The sequence below is a fragment of the Seriola dumerili genome, unplaced genomic scaffold, assembly GCF_002260705.1.
Source record: "Seriola dumerili isolate Sdu_G_001 unplaced genomic scaffold, Sdu_1.0 BDQW01000088.1, whole genome shotgun sequence".
In the NCBI taxonomy this organism is placed as follows: Eukaryota; Metazoa; Chordata; class Actinopteri; order Carangiformes; family Carangidae; genus Seriola; species Seriola dumerili.
The window spans coordinates 9,630,773-9,647,879 of NW_019174343.1; the positions used below are offsets into that span (position 1 = coordinate 9,630,773).

General features: G+C 42.0%; 1 protein-coding gene across 1 annotated transcript in view; it reads left to right on the plus strand.

Moving 5' to 3' along the window:
• The window catches only part of prickle2 (prickle planar cell polarity protein 2), an 88,250-nt gene continuing 71,143 nt past the window's right edge, over positions 1-17,107 (plus strand). The window contains exon 1 of the mRNA XM_022744956.1: positions 1-65. The gene's annotated coding sequence lies outside the window, so the exon portion shown is untranslated. The remainder of the gene's footprint in view (positions 66-17,107) is intronic.

The following is a 17,107-nucleotide window of genomic DNA, read 5'->3' on the forward strand; positions in this document are numbered from 1 at the left end:
CAGAGAGGACAGCCCTGCATCACCTGTGGAGAACAGTGTCCTGGCTTTGCCCTTCACAAATGGAGGTAACAGCATCGCTTCACTCCATTGAGCGAACTCTCATTGATTCCCTACACAGCTGCTTTCCCCTCACATGTGCAGATGTCTCCATCCCATAGATAGCATAACAGTCACTGTTCGTGGTCTGATGCTTATTTTCAGAGGTGAAACCATTTATTATTTGCTGCCCTGTTACAGTGGCATGTAACCAGCTGATTAAACCACTAGAAATTTGGCAAAGTAACCACTCAGCATTGTGATATACAATATGAAGTCTAAGGTTCCTTCTTCAAGTAGAGGAGCATTGAGAAGGAAAGCTTTCAGAGCCTTGGTAAGTTGAATAGAATCAGCCATGCACATTACTGTGAAGGAACCATTGTTCTGCCCCTGTGTGCTCTAAGATAATAGTTTTTACTGTAAAGACCCTTCATACAGCAGGGAGGATTCACGCCTGCAGCTTCCACAGTCGCTCTGTCACAAGTGGGAGGATGTAAAATTGCTTATTCTTTGAAACAAGCCATGTATTGTAAAAAAAGAAATGTTCCTGCTATGAAGTACAGGTGGTTTGGGTTAGTGTGGGAAAGAGTGTGACTAATGCGTGCAACTCTGTTTGAGGAATGCAATACACAAGACATCGCATATAAGGAAAGCACTGAACACTGTTAGTTTATTAGTGTCAGCTGATTCTTATGGCCACCTATCACTCTATTAGCAGTACTGACTTAATGGAGATGTTCTGAGCTACACCACTGTCTCTTTACTGTTTAGTGGCTGCTGAAGCTCAGTTTGTGGAAACAACAAAAACTCTCAAGCCACGTTATGCACTGATTACAAATCCGACACTGTAATTGTGCAACACATTAAGCTGCTTGAATCGGTCCATAGAGGATTGGTTGGGGAGGAAAGGTCCAAAATTAAAGCCTCCATTAAACTTAACAGTGTGAGGAAAATGTAACAGTTTAATTCAGTTAATTCATTTTATTAACACCTGCACCATCTGTAAGGGCATGACTTCACTCTGCAGTACTCAACAATTATTTCTAAAAGTGTTTTTTTTTTCTTCTCATAAACAGAAAACACATAAAACTCCAGTATTTTGGCAAAAGAAGAGTCCACCAGGCTGGAGCCAGCTTATTCAAAGTTAACATGGCAGCCAATGCACTTTTCTCTTCTGATAGGGATCCACAATAGAAGGGGAGGGTCTGTACCGTAAAGACCATCCAGCCTCCTTTGCTGTAAAGTAAACTAGTGCAGGGGCAACCGCCTGCTCAGGAATGCAGCCTTTAATTACCCGTCTTTGCAGTCTCACAATAAAAAGTCAACTTTTTCCTGTCCAACAAACTGGAATAAAACATCGTCAGTGGACACCGAGTAAAGGAGCCCGACTTTGTGTGTGGAGGCCAAAGCCTGTTTTATTGCTCCAGCCAGTCTTTGTTGCTAAAGAGAAAACTTGCCAATTTCACAGAGAATTTCCTGCATCTTTCTCAGGCAAAAATAAAAGAGTTTTCATGCTAATTTTAAAAGGTATGCCAGTAATGAGTGTTGTGGAATGTGCTGGACTTGAAGTGACCTTGAGGTTAGCGATAGGGAGATGAAGGGGCAGGTGCTCCCTACATACTGTCTCCACATACCAGATGCTGTTTGTTTGCTGTTGCCAAAGCAAAACAACAGTTTCAAATAGGTTTGATTTCATGGTTTAAACACATATACACTGTTATATGGTGCATGTGGATTGCTGTGTTCTTAAACTCATCTGCACTCTACCAGGCACAAATGATCTTTTATCCTTGGAGATTTGAGATTTGGATGAGTTGCCATGGAATACTCCCAAGTGATGCTAATTAGCAACTGTTAGCATCCCAACATACTAAACAAAGATGGTGATCATGGTAAACATTATACCTGCTGGCTTGTCATTGCGTGCACATGTTACACTGTTAGAGTTAGCATGTAGCTCAGCCTCACAGAGCTGCTAGCATGACTGTACACTCTTAGTCTCTGCCTTTTTCTCGTGTGACCCCTTAAAAGCAATCAGAGTCTACGTTTGTCCCCTTACCACGGATTAAATGTGGACATGAGCTCAACCGAAGCTTCATTTTCCTTTCTCAGGTTGTATTATTTGAAGGGACAGACCTTATCAAGCATTTCCAAGAAAAAGCAGAAAGTAAAGAAAATTCTATGGAAAAAAAACAACATAATTTTGTGTAACAGAAATAGCCTATAATAGGTTTTCTCTTACCACTTTAATAATCTTGGGGCCCCGTGATTAATTTTCTTGTAAAGAAATTCCTCTGTTGGCATATTTGTTTTTACTTTGGATTGCATTGTGTGATTTTTTTTTTTTTTTTTTTTAAACGAATTCATTTCAGAACACCATATATATTTTTTCTCTCATGTAGTTCATGCAAGTACGTAGACGTGTTGTTTGTCAGAGTCACAGCTAGGAGAGTAGAGCTCTCGTGAGAATGCATATGTTACAGTGAATGGGCCTAGGCTACACTACACACAGTACCATTCTCCACACTTTTAACATGTGCTTGTCTCAGAATTCACTGAAATATTGATGATTCTCTAAATATTCAGCAGCTGAATAGCACTGTCAGTGTTTTTTTTCTCCTCTCTTCTTCCATATTACGTCTCTATAAGATGTTTCCACTAAGCTAAGCTCCTGGGGGTGTCTCAGACTGATCTTTTATAGTAAGTTGACTGAGTGTGTTGAAGCATTTCCCATTCAGAGTGAACAGAGGAGCCAGTCTAGTGCTGGGTATTTAAAATCACCCAGGCCTACCAAAACATTACCCTCAAGAATTTTGTCTGACTCAAATGCGAACGATAAACCCAGTGTCTGCAAATATTAAAATACAAGACTAGGTCCAAACCTAGTATATGGTGGGCCACATTCTGTTTGCATTCTGCCTAGTGTTTTCAACAAGTATGAAATATTGACTGGAACATGGCCCCTTAAGACTACATGTTAACCAGCAGTCACTTCCAAGCCATTTTCAAACTGCTGCTCTGCATTCCTAAAATCTTGATTTTATAATTGAGATGTTGTCTCACAAAATCACCATGCACATGAGTTAAAGGCAATTGCTGTACTGTGATTTCAGCTAAATTTACTTACAAAGTGAGTTCTGAGAGAGAAAAGTAGAAGCTTATTCACGTCAGCTGCAGTCCATTCAGCATAGAGAGGTGTGCCTACGTGGAGGAAAGCACAACCTTGTGGTCGCGGGGCAGTGCTTGTGACTGTCTTCTACGGAAAGTAGCCAAGGTTTGTCCAAAAAGTCACTAAATGCTTTTCTGACAATAAAGGTCACTACAGGTGTCTGAAAAGTTGGGAAATCTAGCGATAAAGGCTCTACTCTGGCAGCACTGCCTTTAAACGCCCTCCTGATGACGTAATAGAAACTGTTTGTGCCAAATCATTTAGAAGGCACAACGACCGATGGGGAAACTCCAATACTCGGCCGGACAACCAATGGTGTAAATTCTGACTTGGTATAACTTATGAGTTGTCCTGCTTTGTGAAAGAAGAAGGCAAAAAAAAAATTACATGGCTGTAAATCTTTGAGTGCCGCCGTAAAACACAGTTCTTTTTCGGATGTCTTTTGGCAGTTAGCAAACAGCTTTTTGGCGCATTACTGCCACCTTCTGGTGCACGAGCGCTGATAACTCTCTTCACATTCTCATTCAATGTTTAACAAACATTTAGCGCATTCATGCGCAACACTGCTTCTGACCATATAACGTGATTACAGATTACAGGAGCTGAAATAATTAGTCAATACATGGTGTTTCGTCACATCCTGTGTGACAGAAATTTCCTATAGAGTGGCTGCTTCTTTAAATTGAGAGAAACCAGTTCATGGTTCATGCATCTGGATGGTTGTCCAATGACCACTTCCCTTTAGAAATGTGGCTAGCATGACTGGCTTGGCTGAAAGGCTGGTAGGACACCATTCTTCTCTCAGCTCATCTGAGGTGGAAATTGCTTGCTCTCCTCACCCTGTTGCCTGTGTGACCTTGATGTGGGTAGAAAAGCGATGGATGAAAGAAGAGTCTCTCTTACCTGGCTGCTTGTGTGTAACCCAGTAAGCTGAGCTGACTGCTGTGGGCAGGTTAGGTATAGGAGTAGAGACTCTCCTTGCACAACATGCTCCTTCTGAATTATTAATACTTGCCTTTGGCTTGATTGATTTTCTTTGTGCTAATGAGACTCATTACCACGCTTATTAACATGTGCCCTGAGTGTGAATGTGCTATCTGATCCTGATCATGTGACCCTCCTCTTCATGATGCATGTGTGTTTTAGGGCTGCGCTTTAAAGGTTACACTTGACCTGTTGTGTGGGGTTAGATCAGTTCAGGCATGAATCAGACTAGAAAAGAGGATTTATGCCAAGAGGTGTTGGCATTTACTATTTCTTCATTTCCTCTGGCCAACAGCGCAACATAAAACTTCATTTAAGGCAGCAGGTTTAGTTCAGGTTTTGCCAGAGCTGGACAAAGCCGGTACTTGTATGCAACAGGGCCTTAGTTGAAACTTTAGCTGGCGAAAAGCAGCAGTGGTGAGGGGGTAGAAAAGGAGGAAAAAAGGAGGATGGTTGCTTGCAGTAGAACAAGAGCGATTTAGTTTGAGTTTTAACCCGGCCTTGAATGGCTTCCTGACGTCTGTCCCCTCGGTAACCCAGTCTGATCTGCATAACAGAAGCAGGCCCCGCTATTCACTGTGTTAACAAGACGGCCTGGCAAATAAAACTGTCAGGGCGACCAGGCATATGAATGGGAGCTGGCTATTTCGGCAGAAAAGAAGGAGACTTGAGGTGAGGGGGGAGAAAGAAAGAAGAAGCCATTGGTGGTCAGTGTAACACAATAGAGACTTTAGCAGATTTATCACTAAAGCCGTGTCTGGGTATTGGCATGGAGATGGTAAAGCCTCTTTGCTTGACAGTTTCCAAGGATGAAAACACTCCCTGTCCTGCTGTCTCATTTTGGTGCAGAAAGCAGCTGTGGTAGCACTCATATAGGTCAGCAGGCAAATGACTTCTTAAGTTGGGCTTTTTATTGTGTAAATGGTGTGGTTTGTCTTCGTCATTTAGAGGAGATTTGTTTTGAAAGGATTATATTTTGACAGGGCCTCGGGGCCATGTGATATATGAGTGATGTTCACAGATAATGCTTACCGAGGGAGCTGTGAAGCCCCTGAAATAAATCATAGTTTGACCTTTGGGTTCTCAGACAGTGTTGGGCTGAACTTGTCCCTTCCCATGTCTCTCATTTCATGCTGTTGTTTTCCCTTCACCTTTTCTCCAGCTCTTTGTCTCTTCCTCTTCTTCTCATCTGCTATTTCTCCTTGTTTTTCCCTCATCTCATTCTACCCGAATCACCCCATACTACCCAGGGATAAATACACAAAACACGGTATTTGATTTGACTGTAATGATTCGGACTCTGTGAGGATTACGCATGGCGGTCACGGCAACAAAGATGGTGTGCGCACTGAGGCCGGCTGAGATCCTGAGGGACCTGTCGGTCAGCTGCTGAATTCCAATGAAATCCCGGCATCAAAATTCCAGAGAGAGAGACTGATGTGACACAAAAACACACACAGAGGTCACAGATAGAGAAAAGATCACAGCTGAATTCCTGTAGTATTCTTCATTTCCTCTCTCCATGTGGGGTTTTTAATAATGAGCACAGGTTAAAAAAAAAAAAAAAAAAAAACACTTTTGGAAAGCAAGCACACAATCCACACATATTGCCTGATTTCTAATTTTGACAGATTTTTTCCAGCGCCTTTAGCAAGAGAATACACTGTGATTCCTAGATATCATTTTATTAGACATTCTGAATGCATGCTCAAACATTGATAACAACCCAATTTATTGCTTTTTCAGGCATTATATTTTTTGCCTCTTCTGTTTGATTTGGTGCGATAGAGCTGCATTGTTCCGAATGTTTTATTGGCTGGCTGTGTGTTTGTACACTCTATCAGGAGAGAGGAAATGATCCGTCTCATCTGGTGTAGATGCAGCTTGTAATTATGCTTGTATGATGCAGATGCTGGAGCCAGAGACAAAGAGAGCGTCCATGTGTGTGACTGTGTTTCTGTTTGTGTATCCTGATATATTTGCTTAAATGTGTTTGTGTGTGTGTGTGTGTGTGTGTGTAGTGCATTTGCCAACAGAGTAATGGTGTCAACTTCATGTTTTAAAGAAAAATGGATGTGTAAGAAGTGAGCTATAAGGTGCGGCAGCAGGTGGTGTCATCTCATCCACCAGGTGGGTTCTGGATGTGTAACAGGAGATCTGCTGAGGGGTTGGGTTGCTTTAGTGCTCAATGCTTGTAATTGCTTTTGTAACTTGCTGTAGCTCCTGTATCATTAGTATTGTATGACATGTTTGACAGCCTATGGACTCCACACAGCAGCATAATGTAGGATTATTGACTAGGTTTATCATTCATTTAACCCTCAGGTGAAACCAAATAGAAGACAGTATTGTAATGCGGTTGCTGTTAGCTGTTGTTGACTTCACCCTTACCACTCTGACTTTTTTTTAGTGCTATTCAAGCTGAGCTATTTAAAGGTCACTGTGTTGGCACAGCAGTATAATTATTGGTGTCTTTTGGACTCTGACAGTTGAGTTTTTTAGCTGTTGTGTCTTTGTATTTGCCTCCAGTATCAACTCCAGTTTGTACTTATGACTTATGACTCCCATCTATAGATACCAGATTTTTAGTCAGTGTTGAAGAGAGGAGACTTGGCATTTCCAGTGAAGCGTCAGGAATGTTATCATCACATTAACTTTATTTTATAAGCAGGTTTTTTTTTTATCATGTTAAGCCTACTCTGATTCTCCAGTCCAACTGCTTTTCCCTCCCAGATCCCATAGATTTTGAATAATCTCCTCTCCCAGCATCTTGTTTACAAAAAATAACTCTAATTTAATAAATCAAATTAAATTCTGATTTATCAAATTAAGAAAGTAAATGACCCACACAAGCTGTTTCAAGGGAGCTGAAGACAGCAGGAGGCAAACATTTCCAACTTTGACACAAATAGCAACAAGGTTCCCCAGTTATACTAAGGTCCCAGATCAGCTGCCCCTCAGGAGACCAGAAATTTAATATGATGTCATTTGATTTTTGATGGTAACATCTCAACCATCACTATAGGGTACAGTATGTGAAAGAGGAAAGGAGAAATGTTGAATAAGTAAGTAAATAAAAAGCTACACTGCCATAGTAAATGAGCATACATAACGGCCCAGCCCCCATTTGTCAGCATAGACATTTTTCAGATTTTCCAGTGTAGGAACGGATAAACCATACTGAGCATCCTGCTCTTAAGCTATGAAGCCAAGTGATAAAAATAACCATCCACATTATGATCCCTAATAAAAAAAAAAAAAAAAATCTTTTCTCATTTATCTGCACAAAATGCATCACTGTACTTAGGCTGTAACAAAACCCCACATACACTTAGAGATTTATTGTATAGAGCAGCTGTGTAAGTCAGTGTAATGTTTTCTGGCAGCTTCTGTAATAAAGCCAGTAGCTTTACTCTGATCCCCATCTTCAGTATTTTTTCTGCTTCTTCTATCAAGGTCATCTCTAACAGGTGCTCATGCATTTGGATTAAGAGCGATAGGCATCAGAAAAGTCCTTTTAGTCCCTCACAGACGATGGTATGCGTGCGTTTTAACATATTGTCATTCATGGGGATACTGTCTGTATATGAAATCAGTCCATTATGTCTCACTTATTTAAAACCATTCAAACCTCATAAAAGTATGTATGCAGGTCAATCATTGGTCAAACCATCATTTAATGTGGTGTTTTCTTTCATGCTTGACTAACTGTTTCTGTGCATGTCAGCCACTTTCAGCATGGATGAGAGGTATTAGTAATGGTGGAAGAGGCAGAGAGGGAAAAAGAGCGTTGCTGACATACATGTAACTGCATCAAAGCACCATACAACATAACTGAAATTAAGTGTAAAAATGATCTAAATCATGCCAACTGTTTTGCACAACTGTGGCGTGCTTGGCTCTTGCTATGAACTATCACAGCATGCTTGTAGCTTTGTACCACTTGTAGCTAGATTTCACCGGTCCTCACATTAGCAAACCTCTGTAATTCTCCGTGACTTGTGCGCTAGCGATGCTAATTCACCCCGATTTTTTGCCCTGCTGCTGATCCATGCCTTAATGAAGGCTTAGCGTGCTAAGCTGCCTTTGAACTGTCACTGAAAATAAAGAGAGGCAGGCTCACCGCTGTCATACGCCCAGCAAGTTAACATTTACAGTGCTCTGGCCTACAATTCCAACCCGCCCACCCCGGTTAGAGAGTTAATTCATGTCATCATGGCCGTTTCTCCGGTTAGGTTACTCCATGCCCTGTAAAGTTACAAAATGAATTTTGCTCTTTGTGCTTTGAACAAAAGCACGTCTTTGATCAATTCTATAGTTCAGGCGTTTATTTACTTTATATTCCCTAAAGCATATGTTGCAATCAGTGGTAACACACACAACCCCCCTTTACCTCCTCTTTTTCTATCTCTGTCAACCCACATACACACAGTGACTAAGGAAGGTGTGAAACACATTATCACTTGGCCGAAGCATCTTTTCGTTAGAGCACACACACCTGCTCACCTTCATTCTCATTCAGAGAGCTGTCGTGTGAGCTCCGCGGTCGCCCACTAGGTGCACAAGCTCTCAGCAGCCAAACAGCTCAAGACCAAATCCTGGGTTGCTTGAAAACACTTGGTAGATTAGATTTGTCTTGGAATAATTAAAGCCTCTCTCACATCAAACTCTGATTTCCTCAGGGGCTTTATGAACAAGGGGGTTTGGTCTAGCTCAGGAGATGTTGCATGCTTGTCTGTTGGTGGAGGTGTCAAATTGAAGGAGATGGATGTGGGGCTGCTACTAACAGTTATTTTCATTATTGATTAAGAGTGGTTAGTGTGTAAAATGTCAGAAAACCTGAGGTCCTCAATTCCTACAGATTCAGTTTTTTATATCAATTACAGTGATAAACAAGACTAAGATGATTGATCAGTTATCAGAATTGGTAGTGATGAATTCTCTGGCTGTCAGTTAACTGACAAATCAATTCAGCTATAGAAAAATTAAAGGGTGATTAATGGATAAAGTTCAGGAAATATTTCTTGTTTGCTTTTTTAAAACAGTTGCACTTTTTCACTCTTAATGCCGCTTGAGTTTCCTTTATGCTTCGCTCCCTCATAAACCTGAACTCATTCATTCTCATTCTAATATTCGCTCTGTATCCCCGCGTCCATCTCTGCTCACTAAACCTTCATCCCTACCCCCCCTTCCTCGCTGCCTCCATCCATCCATGCATCTCCTCATCTAACCAGTTTAAAGAGCCCAGCGCAGTGAGGTTTAAGCAGTGCACCACTTCAAAGATCTCTTTGATTCTCTCCTCCTCTTATTTTATCCCCCCTTGTTCTCTCTGTCCAGCCACCTGTTCTCATCCTCTCTGTGTGTGTGTGTGTGTGTGTGTGTGTGTGTGTGTGTGTGGAGGAGAAAATCCTTGATCAGAGCTGTACCAACATCAAGGTTTTCATGTGTTTGGAAGAATTTCTCAGTGGTGGTGATTTTGGGGAAAAGGCTGCTGTATTCTATGTCAGCAGCTGCCAGTAGAGGTCACCATCGTACAACAGCAAAGTGAGGGTCATCTTGCTTGTCATCCTTGTATCATGGGCTCACACACAACTGATGAACAGTTTTTAGATCTGAAAATCCTCAGACCTCCAGTACTGTATGACACTGGAAAGAAATCATCACTTTGGTTATTAGGTTAATCTCATACATGTAAGTTAGGGAGATGTTGACAATCACTATTTCACTTTCCCATTACTTTAATGATGTGCCCTATTTTCATTACAGACTCAAAATCCCAGTGGAACCCAAAGCCTCATTTGTCCAAACTGCAAAAGAGGAGGTTGATGACTCTGCAGTGTTAAATTATTTGATTGGTTTATTGATTCAGCCAGCCTGCTGATTATTGGTTGGCTTAAGTAGCACATTGACCTGGGAGAATTGACTGCTGCTGTCTAATATTGAAGGAAGGGTCCAGACAGCCACTCCATCAAACAGCAGTGAGGAGAAAACACAAGGCTTATTTGCTGTATAGATGTTACGTTGTGATACCTCATTTTGAAAAGTGTGTTTGGTGGAAAACAAAATGCTAAATGTGTGTATTGAATTTTAAAATATCAAGACTATGGCAACATATCATGACAGCTTTGACCCTTGTATATTCCTCCTGTCTCTCTCCATCTCTTTCTGTCTGTGTGATTCGTCGTCATCTGAGGTGTGGGTGAGGTGTCGTCTTGGTTCTGCTCACAGTTCTGCATGAGTCAAGCCTGAATCTACAAGTGTGTGTGTGTGTGTGTAAGTAAGTATCAACAGCGGAGAGGCTCTTAAGTGAAGGCTGTATTTCACGGATGAGAGAGTATGGCTGACTCTCAGTGCCAGGCTGTACAGGTATCTCTCAACTGATCTGGGTGCAGCAGGGAGAGTGGAGGGGGACAGGAAGCAGGAGATGAAAAAAAGCTCTGAAGCATGGCCAGCTTCCTGTGACAGAGGCCTGAAGTAACACATTGCTTCACTGAGTCCTTAGGTCAGAACACATGCATACAACCAAACAAGAGGACTACTATTCATTTTAATGGTTGTGGCTGTGCTCGGCGATGTTCAGGTGTTCTGAAACAGTTCAAATCATTTCTAAGATAACAAGCTGCTCCTTTATGGCTCCTGTCATAGCCCGACCATTTCTGGATTTTTTTTTATAGGAAAGTATCAGTGTTGATATTTGAGATTTTAAGTTGAGGGTGTATAACAACCACATTTTGATGAGTTGAATGAAACTGAAGAGTTTACAGCAAGTGGTAACCTCCAGGGTTGAAAACTGAAGGCAACACACAAGTGCCAAAAACTGCAGTTCCTTGAATGGCCACATGGCTCCAAAAATGAGTCATAGACTCCTGTGCTAAAATGCCCTTTACAGCAGAAATAAACAGCCTGGTAAGAAAAACGGTTTTGGTGTCTATAACTGATTTTCTCCTACATTATAGCTGTACAATGGGTGAACATTTATATAACTTACCAATTTGAATTTTATTGAGCCTTAAAGTCATGCATAATTGAGGGTGGTGGCCGCTTTGAGTTGGCTAGCTGCTTGGTGTCTATCCGCTAGCTGTCTGCTAGGCGTCACCTCAGGTAATTTGAGTCACTGAACGTGACTTCCCGGCTGTGTTTGTGGTGCTGGTGCCTTTCGGAGGATCCTTGTGGTATCATTATAGGAAAAGTCTGGATTACTGAAATCATTGGTATATGCCATCTAGGATTTCTGAATCTCTGAACAAAATCAAAATTCATCAAGTAGATTTTAAGTGAAAACTTAACTTGGTGAAAGTGCTGTAGGATCAGACAGGGGATCACCAGAGTCAGTAGGATTCATTCCCCGGGGACCGTGAATATCTGTACCAGATTTCAGCCTAAACATTTGCCAAAAAAACTTGGCCCAAGTGGAAAGGTTGGGGAATCTCCAAAGTCACTTGGATCAACATTGCTATTCATAGAGCCATAATGCCTAAATATTAAACAAACCTATCTCTTTGGCATTCATCTACTTCAATTTCTATTTTCTTATCAGCCAACATATATGTAGATACTGATATATCGGCCGATATTAGCCGGTATCTGTCTAGCTGTAGTTTTTGCATGCTCTACATTTTAAAACTTTTTAAAAATGTTCTTTCTGCACTACTATACAGTTCAGAATAAAGAGAGAGATAAACATGTAACTAACATCCCAGGTTGGATTTAAACACAACACATTTTAGATCCTTGGAGCATGCTATAGCCAGTTGAGACACGAGGATGTGAAGTACCTTGACGAGTACTTCCATGGCCTGTGTGTTGCGAAGACACAGCGTGGGCACGGTTCACAGGCACAGACATTGAGTCATTTGGATTAAGATGGATGGAAATGGGAGCCAGTAATGACAGTTACCTCAGCGATCAGATTTAAGCCATCATCACCCTTATTTTACAAAACCGTGTCTCTGTTGCTGCAGCTTAAACTACTTAGAGCTCTGCATATTTGAATGTTGTATTCAGTTTTCCCTCTCTCACCGTCTTCTCCATCTTTCTTTATCACTCATCTGGCCAAGTTTATTTGTGCAGGTTGACCGGTTGCCAAGGCAATGAGAGTGCTGTAAGTTTGCCTGCTGCCTTGACAACAGGCCAGACAAGTACTGCACTATCAGTATGACAATAGCAGCAGAGCAAATGAGGATAGACAGAGTGAACACATAGGGGAGAAAGAGAAAAACTAAGAAACAAAGAGGTCGGTGTTGCTCACTTGACGTCAGACTTTGCACAGTGTTTTTCTCTCTCCTTGTGGTCAGTATTACAGATAAGATAAGGGCCGTATGATAGATCGGATACCCAAAGAAAATTAAAATTGCATTGTTTCTGTGGTTGTTATTGGCCATGGTTCACTAAAATATTTTAGTTTTCCATGACGTGAAGGTTGTTTCAAAAGCTTTTTGACCCTCACTAAGAATACAATTCTGTGGGAAACACTGCACTTTTTCTTCCTGATGAAAAGTGTCAAATTTAATTAGGCTGAGTATCAAAATCAGATCACCATTCAGTTGTTTTAGCACAAATAAATCACAGTGTTGTACATGAGACTAAGTCCATCTCCTGGATTTGATACAGATGTCTAACGTATTTAAAGTTATCAGTTCCAAACAAAGTGCTCATTTGTTTCCAGTTTAATTTATTTTGGTCTTCACTCAAATACATACTCTAATCAGCAGGATCTTGTTGTTTGCTAGATACAAAATAGTTTGCATTTTTGCCAGTGACATTTGATTAACTTCTCCTTGTGAAACATAAAGCAGACACAAGCATCAAAAGAATCAAAACCAGACCTTGGTGGAGTGCAGCACTTTGATACATATGTAAAGAAATGTCCCTGATTTATTCTTCACTGAGTAGCATGGCTCTTAAGAGTGTTTGAGCCGTGGAGGTATGCCCTCCATTTGTAAAGTTTGAAAATCTTGTGAAACCAGAGAACAGAGTAACTCACCAGCAAGGTAGCCTTTCTTTGTAAACCCCCTCTGTGATTTATTTCTCAACCTGATATGCTTGTAGTCGGAGCTAGTGGACACACCGCAACAATTCTTGAAATTGATGTTGAAAGAGCTCGATATAGCTTTGACTATGACAATGATACCCGACACTGGGAACATATATGGCCTAGTAGGTTAGGTTTTAAAAAAAGTCAAATGTGTACCTGGAAATGTAATCAAAATCAGGGCCAGCAGTCCCACCTTTGGCTTTCAGCAGTGCATCATAAAATGATTCGCATGAACAGTGTGACTATGTCACACATTATTCTCCAGGGCTGCTGTAATGCCAGTAATGTGCGATCACACTGTCTGTTCTTTCGGCAGCGTCCCAGGACGACAACTGTCTCCTTGGTATTCTGTCACGTAACAAAGCCACAAGTAAGCCCGTGTTATCCTGTCCAGCCATGACAGTAAGTGGGACTTCCCATCGATGACAGCGTGACTGCACAGTCCAGAGGTAGAAAGCAGAGTGAGCTGATCTGTTGAATCAAAAGGCCGTTGTATGCATGTCAGAGGTCAGCTTTTAACCAGCAAATCCCCCTTTCTCCCGTCTAATCCTCTGCCCTGGGGTTTTCCCACACCACAGGGCTCATGTCGGACTAACCAGAGCGCAGACAGACAGGCGTAATATTCTCCCAATATCCTACACAAGCTGCAGACAAGATACACAAGTTGTCATACTTCCAACAATAGCAGAACTCTGGCTCCAACTTGCCCCCTCAGAACTATTAAAAATAAATGAAGAAATCAGTTTGACATTATTATTAATTACGTTACTTATTTATGATGCTCAGTGCACGCACATGGTGCACAGAGATCTAGTGGTTTGTGTGAAGGGGGGTGAATACAGGCCCAGCAACAACTTTGTGCTTTAGGAGCCTCTTCTCTCTAGTGGTGGTTATCATCAGTCCACATTTGCTCTAACAGAGAGTCAGCAGTTTAGGCCAGTAAAGCTGACTGGACTTGCTTAGTCAGGGAGGCTAGTGATCTGTGCTGTGTATCTCTGCATTCCTTAACAGTGTGCGTAGCTTTGCCTCAATTCAACCCCCTCTGTGAAATAATGTGGCCTGGGGCGTACACAGCCAGCCTCACACACACACACACACACACACACACACACACACACACACACACACACACACACACGCTCTCTCATCATTTCCCCCACAGACCGAATCACTCATTTGGTGTGGAGATCAAAGACTCCAATATTTATAAGTGGTCTTGGGGTGTAATTTGTTTCTCGTTTGATTCTGACGAGACCATTCCCGTCTGCCCTTTTATTTATCTATGTGTTTATTTATTTATCTGTTAAAACCAAACCTCTTCTTCCTCATTACAGCTGCTTTAATGTCCTCGCAGAGCAGGAACTAATTGACATATAATGAACGCTGTGAGAGCACAGTCGAAGTGAAATGTAAATTGTTTGCCTGCAGCTCTGGTGATGAAACAGGAGGAAGACAGATTGGATAACCCGCAGTGTATGGAAAGTCCTGTCTCCTGTCATGTGGGAACACAGAGCTCGCACTGCCTGAGTTCAGGCCTGTATATTTTTTTTATGGCACATTTTAACTCCCATCTGGTTGGCTTATGAGACTCTCGGCTTTGTTTGTTTATCTTCTAATGTGTTTTAAGGCCGTTTTCATCTTCGTAGCTCTTCATAAGCCGGCGTTTGATCCGCATCTGTCACGGCCGTGTGTAATGACGCCCCTGTACTTTCCTGATCCTGTTTCCAGCCAGTCAGGTTCAGGATTGACACATGATAGTAAAAATCTTGCAAAGACAATGGAGCCGGATAGAGATTGTTGACATAGTGTGTGTGGGTCCCTCACTCTCCCCCTGCTTCTGCTTTCTAAATTGATATTAGCATCCCCACACAGGTGTAATGCGGAGTGTGTATGAATGACATGTAGTCGGTGACAGGTATGTGTTTGTATGTGTGTGTGTGACAGCAGGTGTTAAATGCTGGAGACTCTTTTGTTTAACTAAGGAATGTCCTGAGGCAGGTGTAGCCCACGCAAAGACCATGTGCACCTGTGTGTGTTTGTGTACGCTGCCACGCGTGCCTGCCCGTGCCAGGCGTCATATGAAGAATAGCCTCCGCAGATCCTGTAATATTTAATAGCTTGACACTTGAGCCAGAAAGCGTGCCTCAGTTTATGTTTCATTGTCAGATGGTGTTCAGCCCAAATCTCATGTTCCAATCTCCAATGCGAGATGTGACGGGGAGCAGTGGGACTCTGAGTGTCTGTGTGTGCTCTTTTAATACCCTTTTGTGTATCCTGACATGACACACTGACCTTGTTATTTTCTGCATCCTGATTAGCAAGACAGCGAAAAAAAAAATCATCTTCATCATCACTCACTGGCTCCTCCCTCTGTGTATTTGTGTGTCGATGTGTGGACATGCAGACTGGCCACCGAAAGAGTCTTCACTCTGCTATATTGTCAAATTTCTTACAGTTTAATTGCACGCTGCTTCTCTGCGTTTCACCCCTCACTGTCGTTGTCTCTGTAGGTAAGCTGCTCACGTCTCCGTGTGAGTGTGTTAAGGTGAAGGTACGTTAGACAGGCTGAAAGGGATTCAGGGCTGAATCGCAGATGCTCTAACTCAGACAAGCTGTGCTCCAGGCCCCTGAATAATGAATCTCGAGCGCAAGGAGAATGGTTGATCGGAGCCTCTGTGTGTGTGTGTGTGCTTGCCTTGATTTGTATGCTGTTGTGTTTGCTACACTGGGAACTCTGCTGTAAATACTTATCATTGCACCAGATACGTATTACTCCGCAGAAGAAAGTAGTCCATGTCAATTGCTCTATTTACTCCTGTTTGAGTAACATTTGCCGAAAACTACAATGCCCAGCTTTTTGAGGAAATTACTTTGTCTTTTTTGAAAGTATAAAACTATAGATTTGTGAGCCTTTTTTAAAATATTTAAATGAACAGTGTTGAGGCTGAGTGCCACAGTCAAAGATAGGGAAGAACACATTGTGGATTTTTGTGTTTTTGTGGGATTTGTTGACAACCAGAATAATGCAGAATAAATCCAGTCTCATCTTTATAAACTACAACAACTACTAAGACTCTTACTGATACTTGACTGTGAAAGCAGGATATACTAAATGCAAAATGCAGTAGTGCCTAGATTCAATAGTTGTGCATCCACATGTTTGTTATTTGTGTGTGTGTGTGTGTATCTAAACATAATCTTATTCTATCTGTCAACTGAGTAGGGCAAAGTCATTGTCCTCATTGGGTTAGCTTCGGAGTGGTGCATATTATTAGCATGGAGACTATCCTCTGTCTGGTCTGATTAATGATGTGGGACAACAGAAGGGAGAGTGGATGGGTCTGTTTCCCAAACACAATAGACCGCAGTAGACCTATATTTGACTTTTGCTGAAACACACACACACACACACACACACACACACACACACACACACACACACACACACACACACACACACACACACCAGTAATTTGGTCTTGCCTCAGTGGCTGCCTGCTTGATGATGTGGGACCCCTGTGAGCTCCAGCAGGTTATAATGAGAAGAAAGTGATAAAATATGTGTGTGTGTGTGTGGATCTGTGCTCCGCCAACTGCCTGACAGAGACCTAGAGACATGGAGTGAGCCTTACCCGTGCAAATGGCTTCACAAATAGACATCTAATCCTGAGAGGTCTGTCTGAGGACTGAACTGGAAATTCACTGCAGAAGGGACAGAATCATGATGTCGATCGGCATCGAGCTTCACAAATCTCTGTGGAAGTGACTGTGATGATACCGGCTGACAGCTGCGAAGAATCCACAGAGCGCTCGATGGATTTGGCATGTCTGTGGGAGCGTGAGCGTGCTTGGCCTTAAATGTTTATAGTCCGTGTTGCACAACA